The sequence below is a fragment of the Hylobates moloch genome, unplaced genomic scaffold, assembly GCF_009828535.3.
Source record: "Hylobates moloch isolate HMO894 unplaced genomic scaffold, HMol_V3 SCAFFOLD_3, whole genome shotgun sequence".
NCBI classification, from domain to species: Eukaryota; Metazoa; Chordata; class Mammalia; order Primates; family Hylobatidae; genus Hylobates; species Hylobates moloch.
Window position 1 is genome coordinate 48,022,062 of NW_026652278.1, and position 17,569 is coordinate 48,039,630.

The window sequence follows — 17,569 nt, forward strand, 5'->3', positions numbered from 1 at the left end:
TTCTTTCCTTCCTCCCTCCTTTCCTCCCTCCCACCCCGTCTCCTCTCTCTCTTTCTCTCCTCTTTCTTCTTTCTTTCTTTCTTTCTTTCTTTCTTTCTTTCTTTCTTTCTTTCTTTCTTTCTCTTTCTTTCTTTCTTTCTTTTTCTTTCTTTCTTTTCTTTCTTTCATCTTTCTTTCCTGCTTTCTGTCTTTCTTTCTTTCTCTTTCTTCTTTCCTCTTTCTCTTTCTTTCTCTCTCTTTCTTTTCCTTCCTTCCTCCCTCCTTTCCTCCCTCCCTCCCTCTCCTCTCTCTCTTTCTCTCCTTCTCTCTTTCCTTTCTTTCTTCCTTTCCTTTCCTTTGCTTTTTTTCTTTTCTTTCCTTTCTTTCTCAGGGTCTAACTCTATCAGACTGGAATACAGTGGCGCAATCATAGCTCATTACAACCTAAGACTCCTGGGCTCAAGTGATCCTCCTGCCACCGCATCTAGAGTAGCTGGGACTACAGGCTAATGCCACCATGCATGGCTAATTTTTAAAATTTTCTGTAAAGACAGGTTCTCTCTATGCTGCCCAGACTTGTCTTGAACTCCTGGGCTCAAGCAGTCTTCCCATACTGGCTTCCCCAAATGCTGAGGTTATGGGCCTGAGCCATTGTGCCTAACTGTGAAAAATATTTTAAAACTATAAATTACTATTGCATCATGCAGGTCTGAATCTTTGCACTTTGAGTAAGTATATTGTTTTCTTTTCTAGAATAAGAGAGATAATCTCTGTATACCTTATAATTTACAAAATATGTGTTCAATTCTCCTCTGCTTAGGGCTATATGGAGCTAGTAGAAAACATTTCTTTTCATCCAATGAAATCACAGTTTGTAACTTCACCTGTAATAGTGTAGGACATGTAGTTGTTGTTACACATTTATATTTCCATTAGTCTGTAAGCTATCTGAAGTCTGAAACAAAGGCTTATTCATCTTGACACTTTAAAGACAGTGCCAGTGAGTTAGATGCTCAGTTGAATGATGCTTTTTGAATGAATAATAATGTAAAGGGCAAAATTCTCAAACTAGAGTATCACTGATAATTTTTACCTTAGTTTTTTTTAATATAACAAGCACTCTTTAATTTGAATAAAATAGAAGTATTTTATCAACTTTGTTTATCTGCAAAAATAGCTTTGACTAGAGCAGATGTTCCCCGGAGTGAAAATGTACACTTATTGTGATACAAGAGAAATTGTTTAACTAAGTCTATCATCCACAAGAATTGCTATACTTCCTACCTTATTTAATTTCTCCCATCACTCAGGCTTCCTGGGCCATTATCAGGGTAGTTATTATGAAAACACAAATCAAGAAAAAAGACCTTAGAACTTTTAGAGAATTTGTGATTGTAGAAACAAGGAAAGGAACAAAAAAAGAAAGTCCAGGATATACGAACGAAGTTGATATGTTAGTGTGGGTAGATGTGTTTTGGAACTAGGGGCAGGGGTTATGAAGATTCAGAGGGATACAGATACAAACTGGACCAGAGTTTTTTTTAGGATAACTTGGTCCTTTGTGGCCCATGATGATCTTCAAGTATTTCAAGGAATAGGTCGTCCGTTGTTGTTTCTTTTTTTTTCAGCTGGACATCTAGAGAGTGCTTTTTTTTTGTCAATGAATATGTGTACAAATGAGTGTTGGAAGGGAAGAAGCCTATGTCAGGGGAACATAAATTACTAAGGCAATTATATATATTTTTACATAAATTAAAGTATATTTCCTGGCATTTCAAGTCCAGTAAAATGGTCTGATATAGAATCAGGCTACAACTTTTTCTGATTGCTGCTACAGTGCATGGCCAGAACTATTTTGTTTAACAGCATCAAATATTAGTAGTTCCACTTTAATCAGGACGTAAAGTCAAACAATGTTAGAGGTAGAAGGCATTACCTGGGCCTTCTAGTCCAAGCGCAATATTTTACAGATGACTATGTTAAAACCTAAATGGTGAGTGATATGGATTACCTGTGCCAAATACAGTAGTCAGTGCTTTATGGCCATTTTCTCACTTTGTCCTCACAGCAGTCTTGTGGCACCTATTGTTAGATGAATACATGGGGCTTAAAAATTACACTACCTTGTTCAAAATCTTAAGGTTACTTAGTGGTAGAGCTGGAATTGAAAACCAGACAGACTGATTTTTAGACACAATTTATTTCAGGTGTAATTCAGTAATTAACTAAAGATGAATGACAAGCTCTTCTCTCATAGACTAGACACTCAACATGTTGTGATAGTGTTATGTGAGAAATGTGTACAAATATGCAATCATAGAGTAATTAATCATCATTTTAGGATAATTGGAGAAGATTTTGTAGAGGAGAAAATAGTTGAGCTGTGCCTTGAAAGATATCTAGGAATTTGCTAGGCAGTCAAGGGTATTACAGTTTGTGAAACCTATCAAAGAGTGTCATGTGGGTAGTTCTAATAATATTGAGTACTGCTGTGCAATTGAAGATGGAAATGTAGAGTACGTTGAGGTAGCATACAAGAGACAAGACTGGAAGGGTAAACATTGCTTAGAGTCTTGTATCTCAGTTCCAGCTTTGATTCCTCCTAGGTTGGTCACAATTTTTCTCCTTCCCCCCAGGTACTCACTGCTCCAATTGGGTTTATTCAGTCTGTTGAGTGAGATCTAGGCAGTGAGTGTTTGAATTAGGGCAGGAGTCATAGGGTTTAAAAATTAGAAATAGAATAGGGAGAGAGTTTGGAGGTAAAATTTGTTGGGCTCAGTGACTGATGAAATGTCAGAGGGTGAAGGAGATTGAAGTATAACGGATGATGCCAAGATTTCTAACTGCAGAGAGCCAAGCGGGTGGTGATGCTGTTACTTAGGATGGAAAAAGTTGGAAGATAATTGAATCTTCTGGTCTCTAAATTCATTTCATATTGTCCTGAGTTTTAATGCAAGGGAAATATCTTTCTACTTTGTTTCACATTAAGTATAAACAGAGCTATCACAGATTGAAGATATCAAAATTATGCATATTCATATATGTACATGATTAGAAATATGTGTGGTTTTATATATTCTCCTAGTAGAATCTAGGATCCATTACAGTGTTCTATAGCTGTAGAAGCTTCTAGACATCATCTAATCAAGAAGTCAAAAATTTGCTCCCAATGACCTTTTTACTTTGGTTTCCTTTTTTTTTTTTTTTTTTTAAGCCAAACCAGCCAGAAAACAAACAAAAACATTGAAAAGGAAATTATTTTGAATGGGTACCATTTAGCATCCTTATCCTCTTACTTTAGAACCTCTGAACTCATTTAAATGAGCTGCCTGCTCTAACAGGCACTTGAGTTTTCTACCCTTGAGCGAATTCAACCTTCTCATTTACTAGATGTGAAACTGGGTTAGTTTAACAGACTTTGGTGAAACAAGGTATGAAGGAGGGAAAAAACAGGAGCAGTAGTTCTACAACAATATAGTTGGATAACTTATATAAACTATAATTATAAGACTATAAAAGTATTTATGGGAGTAAGGTACTTTTCAACAAGATGGGATATTTTTTCCTGCCCCCTCCCCACCACACCCCCCACCAAAAATACGATTTTCTATTTTTTCTGTTCATGTAGTGTCACATTGATTCTGTATCATTACCCACAGTGCCACCTATTGGTAAAATAAAGACGAAGTAATCAGTTTTTCTGTAACCCATATTTGGTACCATAGTCTTAAGAAATCTGCCCTGGATTTTTGCAGGCAGATGTTAGAAAGCAGATTGTGATCCAACTGAAATGGGAGATGAATCACGTGTTTTATGCGGAGATGCTCAAGCTTGTCATTTAGAAGAACTCCAAATAGGATCTCAAATGCATGATATCCGACTTCCCCAGTTCATGGTTCTGCCAAAAAAGAGGCTGTGAAACTGCTTAGGGATTCTAAGAATTTAGACTGTTCCCACATATTGGGATGCAAATTGTTTTATATGCCATGCTACTCAGGCATGATTGTTGCTTTTTAGAGACACTAAGTTGAAGTATTGAGCTCATTTGATAAGTGCTCTGCCAGTCTTCATGGTATCACACAGGCTATTAAGTGCCAAAAAGAAGGCATTAGTTTCACTGAATATATTTAATTTTTAAAAGTTAGTTTTATAAGATTAGTGAATGTAATTTTCCCTTTCTCCATTATAAGCTTTTCTAGAGAAGGATATTATTTCTACGGAACTAACATAATGCCAAATACAGTTAGTTGTCCCTTGATATCGTGGGGGGAGGATTGGTTTCAGGATCCCCTTAAAGACTAAAATCCACGCATGCTTAAGTCCCACAGTGGACTCTGCTGAACCACAGATATGAAAAGTTGATCCTCGTGTCCACGGGTTTTGCATCCCAGGAATACTATGTTTTTGATCTGTGTTTGGTTGAGAATGAGGAACCTGCAGATGTGGAGAGCCCACTGTATTTATTGAAAAAAAATCTGCATTTAAGCAGACCTGCACAATTCAAACCCATGTGGCTCGAGTCAACCATGCAAAGTAAGGTGTGGTATATATGGTTGCAGGAGTAATTAATACCTTTAACATGTATCAGCAATTGATGCTCAAGTGCACATGCACTAACACACACCCAGAAAGATACACAGTAGAGATGGATGTGGTAAAGTACAAACATTGATGACTTCCCTCTTCTACACTCTTTGAATAAAATGATAGATTCATGGTGATTGTTATTTGTTTGAAATCAAAAAATTTAGTTATATCCTCCCTCCCACAATCTGTTATTGTCCAAATTTTTACATGTATTACTAGAATGTATTTCTGGTTAGCTTTGCTCACTTTTGAGTTATTATTTGTTGTGTATTTGATACTTGATGTAGTTTTTGGAGGCAAGCTGTACTGACGTTGTTATAGCTACTCTTCCAGTTATTTAGAGACCAGGTGGTGATCCCAAGTAAGCCACCAGAAGTGTGATCTGTGATATCCATGTCAGGAAAGACAAAATTGTTCCCCAATTAAATAAAAAATTAAGTAAATAAAAATGGAAAAACTAGCACCATTGGACATCATGCCCTTTTAAAGAAATTGGGGTTTAAAAGCAAACTGTATTTAGATTGAAGGGCTATGGGGACAAAAATCCAAAAATCTATCCGCCAAGGAGAGGCAAGTCAAAGGCTTGAAAGCAAAGAGTAGACCACAGGCTGGAAGACTCTTGGTTGGGAGAGAAGGGCCAGGAAGGAGCTCGGGAAGAACGATTCTTAAAATCTGGCACCAAGGATGGGTAGGAGCACTAGCCCTGGAGCTGGACAGCTAGGGTTCAGATTTTGGGAGCTTTGTCAGATACTGAGGCATTCAGAATGGTGGGCAGGAACACTAGTCTTGCAGCTGTACAGCCTTGATTCAAACCCTGCTTCCCCCTATTATAGCTGTGAGATCTTCTCAGTTTCCTTACCCAAAGATGGATAAACTCAATTTAGTATGGCTGTTCTGTGAATTCCATGAAATAATAAATACAAATAGGGTGATCATAGGTCTTGAATGGCTAATTTAGCTCCAGATTTCTTTTTCTTTTCTTTTCTTTTTAAAGTGAGTTATTATATAAGCCATGATGGATTTGGTAAACCTCCCTTTGATTTGCAGCCGTGGCCATGGTCTCTTCCTGTGTTCATTGAGACTAACTTTGGAGTTCACCAGGGATAATCCTGCTTTTTTTTCCTGACTCTTTCCACATATAATTTAACTAATGTAATGCCTACCTTTCAAGGACAGCATATTAGGCTTTGACAGTAAAACGAAGTGCACAGGGGAATGTGGTCTAGGCACATGTAGCTCCTGATGTGGAGTGGCTGTGGGAGAAATATTCAGCAGTAATGTCCCTACCAATATATTTGTTGGCAGCCACTTGAACCTACCTCTATGTTTTTATTAATGCCTTCAAAATGTTTGAGGCTACAAGGAATTTAATCAGTGAGATGAGTGGGGGAAATGTGGATTATTATGGAGTAGGTTTATCTTAAATATTTTGTGTGGAAAACAGAAGCTGAGAAATTTTTCTAGTTTGAGTTTATCAAGAAAGGCTGGATGCTCTCAGTGTAGGTTTGTCATTTATCATAGTAGAAATATACACCTGCTTATTTATTTTATGTTTTGGCACAAACCTTTTTTTGCAATGAATTCTTTCTGTAGCAAAAAAGGTAAAAAAATTAACTGGCGGATTTCTAAAAATTTGATAATGAATGTGTAACTTGCATACAGCGTTCATTAGTATTTACTATTTACTGTGGATGTATTGAAATCACTAGCTACATGGCAACCAGGAGACCCAAATCTGCTGAAGAGTCAAAAATAGGCAGTTGAATTCTCCACTTCAAAAGTCGATAGTTATTTTAAGAAGGCTGTTCATGAAGATGATGATTTAGCACATGCTAAAGAAGCACATGCTAAAGCTACAAAAGACGTGTTTTTATATGACTGTGAAGCAGTTTTCATTTAGATCCAGTGTCTTATTTTAAATTAATTTCACTCATCTTTTATTTACTTATTATTATTTTTTAAGAGAGAGTCTTGCTCTGTCACCCAGGCTGGAGTGTAGTGGCAAGATCCTGGGTCACTGCAACTTTTACCTCCTGGGTTCAAGTGATTCTTCCTGCCTCAGCCACCCGAGTAGCTGGGACCACAGGCGTGTACCACCATGCCCGGCTAATTTTTGTATTTTTAGTAGAGATGGGGTTTCACCATGTTGGCCAGGCTGGTCTCGAACTGCTAGCCTCAAGAGATCCACCCACCCCAGCCTCCCCACATGCTGGGATTACAGGCGTGAGACACTGCGCCAGCCCCACTTATTTTTAAGTTTCCTTGTGCACATAAGAAAAATTAGGTAAAATCTTCAAAACACTGTCTCTTCTGGTGAAAGATAAACTTTGCAAACATTCAAATGATTCTGATTTTACGTCAGTATCACTAGATGCTGTATTAGTTTCCTATTGCTGCTGTAACAAATTACTACGTAACAACATAAATGTATTATTTTACAGTCCTGGAGGTCAGAAGTCTGAAATGAATCTAACAGATTAAAATCAAGGTGTCAGTAGGTCTGTATTTTTCTTAAAGTTCTATGGAAGAATCTGTTTTTTGCCTTTTCGCTGTTTCTGGAGGCACCCTGCACTCATTGGCTTGTGATCCTGTCAAAGACCATCACTTTAACCTGAGCTTCTGTTGTCCTGTATCCTTTTGCTGACATTGACCTTCTTACTTCCCTCTTGTAATGATCCTGGTGTTTGGGTTCACCTGGATAATTCAGGATAATCCCCCCACCTCAAGATTCTTAATCACATCTTCAAAATCCCTTTGCCAAGTAAAGTAACATGCATAGGTTCTGAGGATTAGGATGTAAACATCTTTAAAGGCTCAATATTCTGCCTAACACAGATGCTTCAAATACATATTTATGTTCATTCCAATAACAGTTTGATGACAGCATTGAATTAAATAAAGCTTGCCCTTATTGTGAATGTTTAATGTAAATTCAGTTTGAAAGTTCAGCATTGATGGTAAAGTTATTTGTTTTCAAAGTGATTACAAATTTGGCAGAGCCGTGTCATCATGACAACAATGCTCTTACCAAATTAAGAGATTTATGGAGCAGAAATGTATCTGAAACAGGTTGTGGTGTAAAAATAATTGATGCGCCCATAATTGAGTCCCAAGAAACTAGAATATACTAACAATAAAAATAGATGATCCAGTTATCAAATTTTATAGGTACACACACGTAAACACACAGAGAAAAACTGAACTGAAAAACCTTTATGACAGAACTGACATTAAATTTAAAAAAGTAAAACAACCCTCCAGTATCACAGTCTTCTTTTGTTGCCCAGCTTCAATTGCATCCAAAAATATCTGAGGCCCTGGAGGACTCACTTGTAAATAAACCTGAGTGTCCTACAATGGCATTCAATTCCTTTGTACATGAGTCATTTGGTTGCAGTTTTATTTAAAATCAGTTGGAAACATTTAATCAAAGTATTCAAAAATTGGAAACCCAAAAAACTGAAGCTTTTAGAAAATTGTAATTATTGAAAGCAAACCATGAATATAGGCATTGAAATTTGTTCTTATAAAAGCATGGGATAAACAGAGTAAATTAAAATTTGAAAGCTCAAACATTTTTTAAATTTATATTTTAATTTCAGGGGTATATATGCAGGTTTGTTCCATAGGTAAACTTGTCTCTTTGTTTTTGTACAGATTATTTAATCACCGAGGTATTAAGCCTAGTTACCATTAGTTATTTTTCCTGATTCTTTCTCTCTTCCCACTCTCCACCCTCTGATAGGCCCCAGTTGTGTGTAGTTCCTTGCTATGTGTCCATGTCTTCTCATGATTTAGCTTTCATTTATAAGTGAAAACATGCAGTATTGGTTTTCTGTTCCTACATTAGTTTGCTAAGCATAATGGCCTCCAGCTCCATCCATGGCCCTGCAAAGGACATGATCTCATTCTTTCTTATGGAAAGCTCAAATTGTATGTAAGATTTAATTTTGAAAACCTGTGATTGCACTTTGAACTATCTTGTTTCCTGGGAAGAATCATTTGATGATGCTGCTGTTTTAAATTTGATACATTTATATTCTGTATCAGAATATAACAACATTAAGAAGGAAGTTCTATGATTTTCAAAAGAATCATATACCAAAACAAGGTATTTGATGAGATTTGTCTTTCAGAAATATTTGCTGACAAAGCATAGTTTGAAAGGAGACACCAGGCAGTAACAGTAAAAATATCTGGATGAAAGTATTTACAAATTCCAATATGAAAAAAATTACAATTGAGAGTATCCTCCACTTAGTCTGTTCTTATCTATTCAGATATTTTTGTAACTGTAGAAAGAATATTTTGTCAAAAATGGTGTGTGATCTGGAGAGAAGAGTTAGTTGTGAATGTCAACAATTTCAAAATTAGAAACCTTAAAATGTAATTTTGAAGACTGCAGTCAGTTCTGTGAAGAAATAAGATATGTAAAAATACATTCTTTAGAAAGTACCTCTAATATGCATTAGAGAGAGATATAAACATAGATTCAATTATATGGTTATGCACCAAGAATAATTATTCTGATTATGTGATTTTCAGTATTCAAATAATCAATGTAAATAAGTTTTTAGTTTTAATTTTGCGTTAATATATGTGAATGTATTTTATATTTTAATGACAGAAACATAAATGGTTTTTGAATGAAACCATTTCATAGGTGTTTCATATTTCATAAGCTGATTAGCAAATACATATTCATGATTTCATATGATTGGTAATTTCAGCAACCGTTTCCATCTGCAAACAGTACCTGGCTCATTGTAATCTCTTATTATTACCATAAGCAGCTTAGTGAGGAACCTTCTGAGACACCTAACCTTTAATAATTCCTTTCTCTGTGGCCTGTGGAACACTTTCTTACATACGAATTCAACATTTTTTTGTGTCATTTTCTGCTTTAATCTGTTTTATACATGCTTTTTCTTTTTCCTTGTCATAAATGGCATGTCCTATTAACACTTTTTCTTTCCCTATTTCCTTACTTTAACTGGCATTTTCTGTCAATGCCATTTCTCTCAAAGTATTATGGAGCAGACATCAAACTTTCTCCCAATTCCTTTAACTTCTCCTGGAGGAAGGGCTGACTTTGCTTATGCTATGGTTGTGTTTGTGCACTGTGTGTACAGCCCCATGATTCACAGATGAGGGAGCAAGCACAGGCTGAAATCCTGTAGGGCCCTGTTCACCTATTTGTGCAAAAAAGTCACTCATGCCAGCAGCACCCTGGTGTGCCACTTTCACTCTCCTTTAGAAGCCTCTGCTCTTTGTCCAGGCCAGCCTTTCCTCATCCTTGTCAATGCTCATCATCACTGGTCATCAGAGAAATGCAAATCAAAACCACAATGAGATACCATCTCACACCAGTTAGAATGGTGATCATTAAAAAGTCAGGAAGCAACAGGTGCTGGAGAGGATGTGGAGAAATAGGAACACTTTTACACTGTTGGTGGGACTGTAAACTAGTTCAACCATTGTGGAAGTCAGTGTGGCGATTCCTCAGAGATCTAGAACTAGAAATACCATTTGACCCAGCCATCCCATTACTGGGTATATACCCAAAGGATTATAAATCATGCTGCTATAAAGACACATGCACACGTATGTTTATTGCAGCACTATTCACAATAGCAAAGACTTGGAACCAACCCAAATGTCCAACAATGATAGACTGGATTAAGAAAACGTGGCACATATACACCATGGAATACTATGCAGCCATAAAAAATGAAGAGTTGATGTCCTTTGTAGGGACATGGATGAAGCTGGGAACCATCATTCTCAGCAAACTATCTCAAGGACAAAAAACCAAACACCGCGTGTTCTCACTCATAGGTGGGAATTGAACAATGAGAACTCATGGACACAGGAAGGGGAACATCACACACTGGGGCCTGTTGTGGGGTGGGGGGAGGGGGGAAGGATAGCATTTGGAGATATACCTAATATAAATGACGAGTTACTGGGTGCAGCACACCAACATGGCGCATGTGTACGTATGTAACAAACCTGCACGTTGTGCACATGTACCCTAAAACTTAAAGTATAAAAAAAAAGATTGTTTTCTAAACTCCGGAACCATTTCCCCGTATCTTCAACGGCCTCAGCCCATTGGCCTTTACATTATTATTTATGACTTCAGTATTGTTGACTTCACAGCCTTTTTACTTCCTCAACTCCAAAATAGCGCTGTCGTTTCCTAGCTGGAGTCCCGCCGTTCCTCAGAAAGTTTCCTTCTCTAGCGTCATGGGTTTTTACATGGCTTTTGTGACCACAGTCATCTTCACCACTCCTCCCCTCTTCCCTACAGAATGTGGCTTCCATATGCCTCACCTCAGGACCTCAATGTTTTGGTGCTTCTTCATTTTCTCAGTTCATCACCTGCTTTAGGCTTTATTTACCTTCCTTTGTCATCAGAATCCCACCAGCCATTCTCAGTGATTCTCTGTGCTAACTGCTTAGAAATCTTTCTCTGTTGGAGAAAGCATTACAGAAGCCTTAGAGCTTAAGACTGTGTTTAGCCGTTTCCTTTTTACTAATACTTGAATTTGAAAGTCTTAACTATCTGCTTTATTGCCTTCTAGAGTTTTGTTGCTCAAAATGGAAGCCATGGATCAGCCTTTGAGAATTTGTTAGAGATGCAGATCTTGCCTTATGCCAGACCCATGAGTTGGAATCTGCCTTTTAACATTATTCATGCTGAAGTTGGATTGGCACTGCTCTAGAGTACCAGGAGACTAACGCCAACTGTAAAGATTATTCTTTACTACTTCTTTGGCAAGCCAGATAAACTCTAGGAGTGGGTGAATGGTTGGCTCCAGGCTATGTAGGCACAGCAAGGAGCAGAAGAAAGAGCAGGACTGTGGGGATGCCATGCATGGGAGGAATGGGGGAGAAGAAGAGGCATAGACACAAAGACTGTGAAAATGATCATTTCAGAGACCCTAAATTACTCACACATACATTCAATTCCTGTGTGTGCTGAGTGGCGATGATGTTGATGGTATTAATAGTAATAGTAATAATTAGACCAGGCACGGTGGTTCATGCCTGTAATCCCAGCACTTTGGGAGGCTGAGGCAGGCAGATCTCGAGGTCAGGAGTTTGAGACCAGACTGACCAATATGGTGAAACTCTCTGTCTACTGAAAATACAAAAAAATTAGCTGGGTGTGGTGGCAGGCACTTGTAATCCCAGCTACTCGGGAGGCTGAGGCAGGAGAATCACTTAAACCCAGGAGGCGGAGGTTGCAGTGAGCCAAGATCATGCCACTGCACTCCAGCCTGAGTGACAGAGCAAAACTCCATCAAAAAAGAAAAAAGAAAAAAATAGTAATAATTAAAAATTGTTCATCCCAAATTATGAAAACAATCTGCATTTCAATGAGAACACTTGATAACTCATACATATAATAAAATTTGAGAGGTATTTTCTAAAGTTATGGTTTTCAAAGAACTGTTGTGTGAAATCACTTTAGTGGATTTACAGTCTATGCTAAAAACAGCAGCAATGACAATAAAATGGATTAAAATAGAATACATAGACATTATCAGGGTATGATTAAAAAACATGGTAAATGTTAACATTGGTTTGGGAATTTTTTCAGTAATATTTGTGTGTGCTCAATTATGATATAAAGTAAATTTCTTACTTGGGTAAAAATGGTTGGTAAATCTCATCTAGACAATTTTTCAGTAGCAAATGCAAAACCAGACTGAAGAAGTCTACTCAATTTCTGGCATCTCTTGTCAATCCTGCCTTCATTTCTACCTAGAAATCTTAATCATCATCATGCCTCGTAACTTTGTGAGAAAGAAAAGGTGGAGCTGTGATTCGTTCAATTGAGATTCACACAAAACCCATCAGAGTATAGATAAAAGTACTACCCATTGGTCTAAAGTAGAATTTCTAAATCTTTTCTGAGAATTATTCCTCAGAGAATAAGGATATATAACTCAAGCCTTTTCCCTGTAATTTTGGAGTTTCTTTGAAACCACTTTATTTCCCTTTAAAATTTATGCAAAATCATGTGAAAGAACTTTTACAAATCAATAAGAAAAAGACAATCCTGTAGAAAAATAGGAAAAAGTCTCAAAGTGTTATATTGTATAAGAGAATATGCAAATAGTCAAATAACATAAAAAGGAGCTCAAAACCATTGGTTTTCAGAGAAATGAAAAAGGCAAATAAAAACTACAGTGCAATGCAATTGTATTCCCATTAGAATGGCTAAAATATAAATATTCACAACAACCAGTTTATGACTAGGATTAAACAGCAGGATCTCTTATACTCTGCTGATAGGATACAAATTAGCACCGGTTTTTTTTTGTTGTTAAAAAAAAACCTCTTTATTTGGAATTGATTTTAAACTTACAGAAAAGTTGAAAAATTGAAAATAGTTAAAACAGTATAAAGAACACCTGTATACTTACCAAGATAATCAATTGCTAAATTTTACCCTGTTTGCTTTATTTGCCTATTCTCTTCACACACACACACACACACACACACACACACCCATATTTATTTATATATTTTTCTTTAATTCCCTGAACCATTACGTTATATATGTCATGGCCCTTGACCTCAAAATACTACAGTGTGTCTTCCCTAAAAGTAAGACTATTTTCTTACATCAACATAGTGCAGTTATCAACTTCAGTAAACTTTAACATTGATATAATACTTTTCAATTTTGAACTTACCTTTAATACATTTAATTTTTACTTTTGTCAATTAAACTAATAATGTCCATTACAACACTTTTTCTTTTAGATCGTGATCCAGTATAGGATCAAGTATTATATTTAGTTGTCATGTCTCTTTAACCTCTTTAATCTAGAACATTTCCACAACTTTTTTTTTTTTTTTTTTTGGTCTGTTATGACATTATGTAAAGAATAGAGCCCCTATTTTTATAAAATAGGTTGATGCAATCACTTTTAAAACCTTGTTTTATAAGAAATTTCAAACAGATAAAAGGAAAATAAGTCGTATTATGGACTCTTATGTATGAATCACTCAGCTTCAACAATCATCAATTTTTATTTTATTTATTTATTTATTTATTTATTTATTTATTTATTTATTTATTTATTGCTATTCTTGTTTCATTTGTACTTATGCTCACTGGTGTAGCTGGTTTTGAAAATTTGCAGCTGACCATATTGTATACATGATTAATCATCCCCAACAGAAGTACATGTGTAAGTACCTAAGAAAATATGGACTAGAGTGTTCATAGCAGTTTTGATCATAAATGCCAAAAGCTAGAAATAATGTAAATACTCTTGACTACTAGAATGGCTAGACAATTTGTGATCTATTATGGAGTACTACACAGCAATGGAAAGGAATAAGCTAATGCTACATGCAAAACATTGATGAATCTCACAAATATAATTCTAAACAAAAGAAGAACAGAGTATTTGGTTGAAAACAAGCAACATGAATGAATCCATAGCATTAGATGTCAGAATAGCTTTTACTTTTGGAGGGGGTGTAGTGATGGACAAAATCATAATAAAAGCTTCCAGGATTTGGCAATACTCTATTTCTTAACGTGGGTTGTGCTTGTGTCCATTTTAGAAAAATTTATAGAGCTATCCAATAATTTTCCACTTCTCTATGTCCATTTAATTTTAATTTAATACAAATTATTTTTAAAGATTTATATGAAGTTTATTTTCTACTTCTTAATATATCTGTGCTCATTTTAATATACAGATATTTTGAATTATTCAAAATCATTAAAAATCATTTAACTTTTCTTTTTGTTACTAAATCTACAAATTTAGAAAATCAATTTGAAGTAATAAAGCTTTGAATTCAGGCAGTTTCTCTTTTTTATCTTATTGTCAAAGTTTTTATCTTATTGTTAAAATATTTTGAGCACTCCAATGTAAAAGAATAAATGTTAAGAGTTTTATTCACTGCCTTTACAGCTACATGAGTAATTACTTCAGTCTATGTTGATGAAAGTGTTGATATATCTATCTTTTGTTAATGGATCAAGTTGCTCTTGTTATATAGTGAACTGAATGGCTCTTTACCCCTTACACAATCTAACAGGAACACTTCATCCTAATCTACACTTCATTTTATTATAGCACCTTATCATGTGCAGTAAAAATATTCATTTTGTCATAGAGTGGCTGATTGAGTGTTCAGCCTTGAAAAAATATTTGCTATTAAAATGAACTGCAAGTCAGTCTTAAAAATTATGTACTATTTCACACATGCAATAACACAGTTTGTAGGCATCCAGGAATCCACTATCTAGATATAACACATTTTACCATTTTGCCAATTTGCTGCAGATCTTCGTTAAATTAAATTAAAGTTATAAATACAGATTCTTTCAAAGCTTTCTATTTCCTGTCTTATTCTCCATAAATGTCTCCTCTCTTCTTCCCTCCCTCCAAGTACGATTCTCCTGAAGTTAGTGCATGTTTTTACAATTATGTTCTTACCCTTTTATGACATGTATGAGCACGTGTAATGTTTCATATGTTTAACATTATTTACATAAATAGTCTTATACTGTATGTATGTATATATAATCTTTTGCATTTACTTTTTGTACATCTTATATTTGGGATCAGATAGTTTAAAAGTATTCCATTTGATAAATACGGAATACTTAATTTATCCATTCCCGTGTTATCAGTTGTTAACCACTGTGTGCTATTGCAACAATGCTGTTCTTAAACTGAGTGGTTACTGCATTGCAGTCGTACCTCTGGGCATATACTGAAGGTGAGATTGCTATGCTGAATCATGTCAAATGCACCTCATTACTTTACTAGCTCTTACCTGATGGCTAAGAAGTGTACCAATTTATACTTATAACACATGGTAAATGGAAGTTCTCATTTCCCTACATGCTCTTCAACACTTGGTTCTGTTAGACATTTAAAATTTAGTTGTGAGTTTCTGTTTATTATTAAACAGTAGATTAATTGACCTTATCTACATTTTCATCTGTTTTTATAATTTTTTTCCTTTGTGAAGAAATATAGAATTTAATATCTCCAAATTCTGACCTGTCCCTTACTTCTAGTTACCCAAGGTAACTGTAGAGTATCAAACAGTTAAAGCTATTTCTCATCTTGTTAATAATCTGTCTTTTAAAATAAGTATCAGAATTACTTTTTTGTTGTTTTTACAGTTCTGATTTGATATAGGTTTTTTTTTTTTTTAACAACATTTTATATTTTTGCCACTTGACTGGAAATGTCAGTGCTGCCCACAGCAATTCCAAGGGTATCACTGAACATGAAGCCTCCCAGGAGCACAGACTGAAAGTCACTGATCTGGTCAGATTGAAGTAAATGGAACAGAGGCACAGAAGTTGCTTCTTTGTAAGGGTTCCCTAGTGGGACCCACATGAGGCAGCAGCACTTTGGAGCAATAGGATCAGCCCAAGATTCAACCCTGCCAGTCTCTAGTGACAAGCTTCTGCTTGGGGGAAGGTGCAGGCTGATCCTGTCACACGGAATGTGTGATCAGTGCTTGCCATGGCTTCATTAGCACCTCCAGGAGCTGAAAAACACTCTTTCTATGAACCAAGGTGAAATGATCTGCCTCACATTCCAGCAAGCTACAGTCAACCTTGCTGTTACTCAGCAGTCTGTTTTATGAATCTCATGCTGCCTCCCTGAGGTTCCAGACCATACTCATTTTCTACTCAAACCATCCTTTATTCTTGTAAAAGTAGCACCATCCTCCTTTTTGTTCAGACTCAAATGCCTGACACATAGGCTGAATTTATTATGTTCCATTGCATGTCTTCTAAACTGGAAGCCATTGGAACAATGCCACCTCTGCAGTTTCTCTTGAAGAAACTGCTTTCGGACTTATTCATCCTGTGATCATTCTGCTTTGGTCCTACTTACATCTTTCACTTGGTGTATTAGTTACAATGTTCCTCTGTAGTGCTGTTGACATTGCTCTCATGGATGCAGAAATAGTGGACTCAGCTCTAAACACTTCATCTTCAGTGACGTTATTTTTCTTATATATCTGTTTTTATTAGATGAGAAAATCTTTTCTAGAAATTCTTTGGTGGACTTTTTCTTATATCTCATAGATCAGAAACACATCACATAGCCAATTGCTCCCTAAACATAAACGGGCAAGGAGTGTAGAGTGACGACAATTGGTTTAGATTTAGGGTTGGCAAAATGTGATGATGAGCATTTTTTCTTGTGTCTTTTGGCTGCATAAATGTCTTCTTTTGAGAAGTGTCTGTTCATGTCCTTCACCCACTTTTTGACGGCCATCAGAGAAATGCAAATCAAAACCACAATGAGATACCATCTCACACCAGTTAGAATGGCAATTATTAAAAAGTCAGGAAGCAACAGGTGCTGGAGAGGATGTGGAGAAATAGGAACACTTTTACACTGTTGGTGGGACTGTAAACTAGTTCAACCATTGTGGAAGTCAGTGTGGCGATTCCTCGGGGATCTAGAACTAGAAATACCATTTGACCCAGCCATCCCATTACTGGGTATATACCCAAAGGATTATAAATCATCCTGCTATAAAGACACATGCACACATATGTTTATTGCGGCACTATTCACAATAGCAAAGACCTGGAACCAAACCAAATGTCCAACAATGATAGACTGGATTAAGAAAATGTGGCACATATACACACCATGGAACACTATGCAGCCATAAAAAAGATTAGTTCATGTCCTTTGTAGGGACATGGATGAAGCTGGAAACCATCATTTTCAGCAAACTATTGCAAGGACAAAAAACCAAACACCGCATGTTCTCACTCATAGGTGGGAATTGAATAATGAGAACACATGGACACAGGAAGGGGAACATCACACACTGGGGCCTGTTGTGGGGTGGGGGGAGGGGGGAAGGATAGCATTTGGAGATATACCTAATATAAATGACGAGTTACTGGGTGCAGCATACCAACATTGCACATGTATATATATGTAACTAACCTGTACGTTGTGCACATGTACCC

General features: G+C 36.3%; 1 protein-coding gene across 3 annotated transcripts in view; it reads left to right on the forward strand.

The window, feature by feature from the left end:
- The window catches only part of PRKG1 (protein kinase cGMP-dependent 1), a 1,338,496-nt gene that overhangs the window by 1,020,308 nt on the left and 300,619 nt on the right, over window positions 1-17,569 (forward strand). The window lies entirely within an intron of this gene.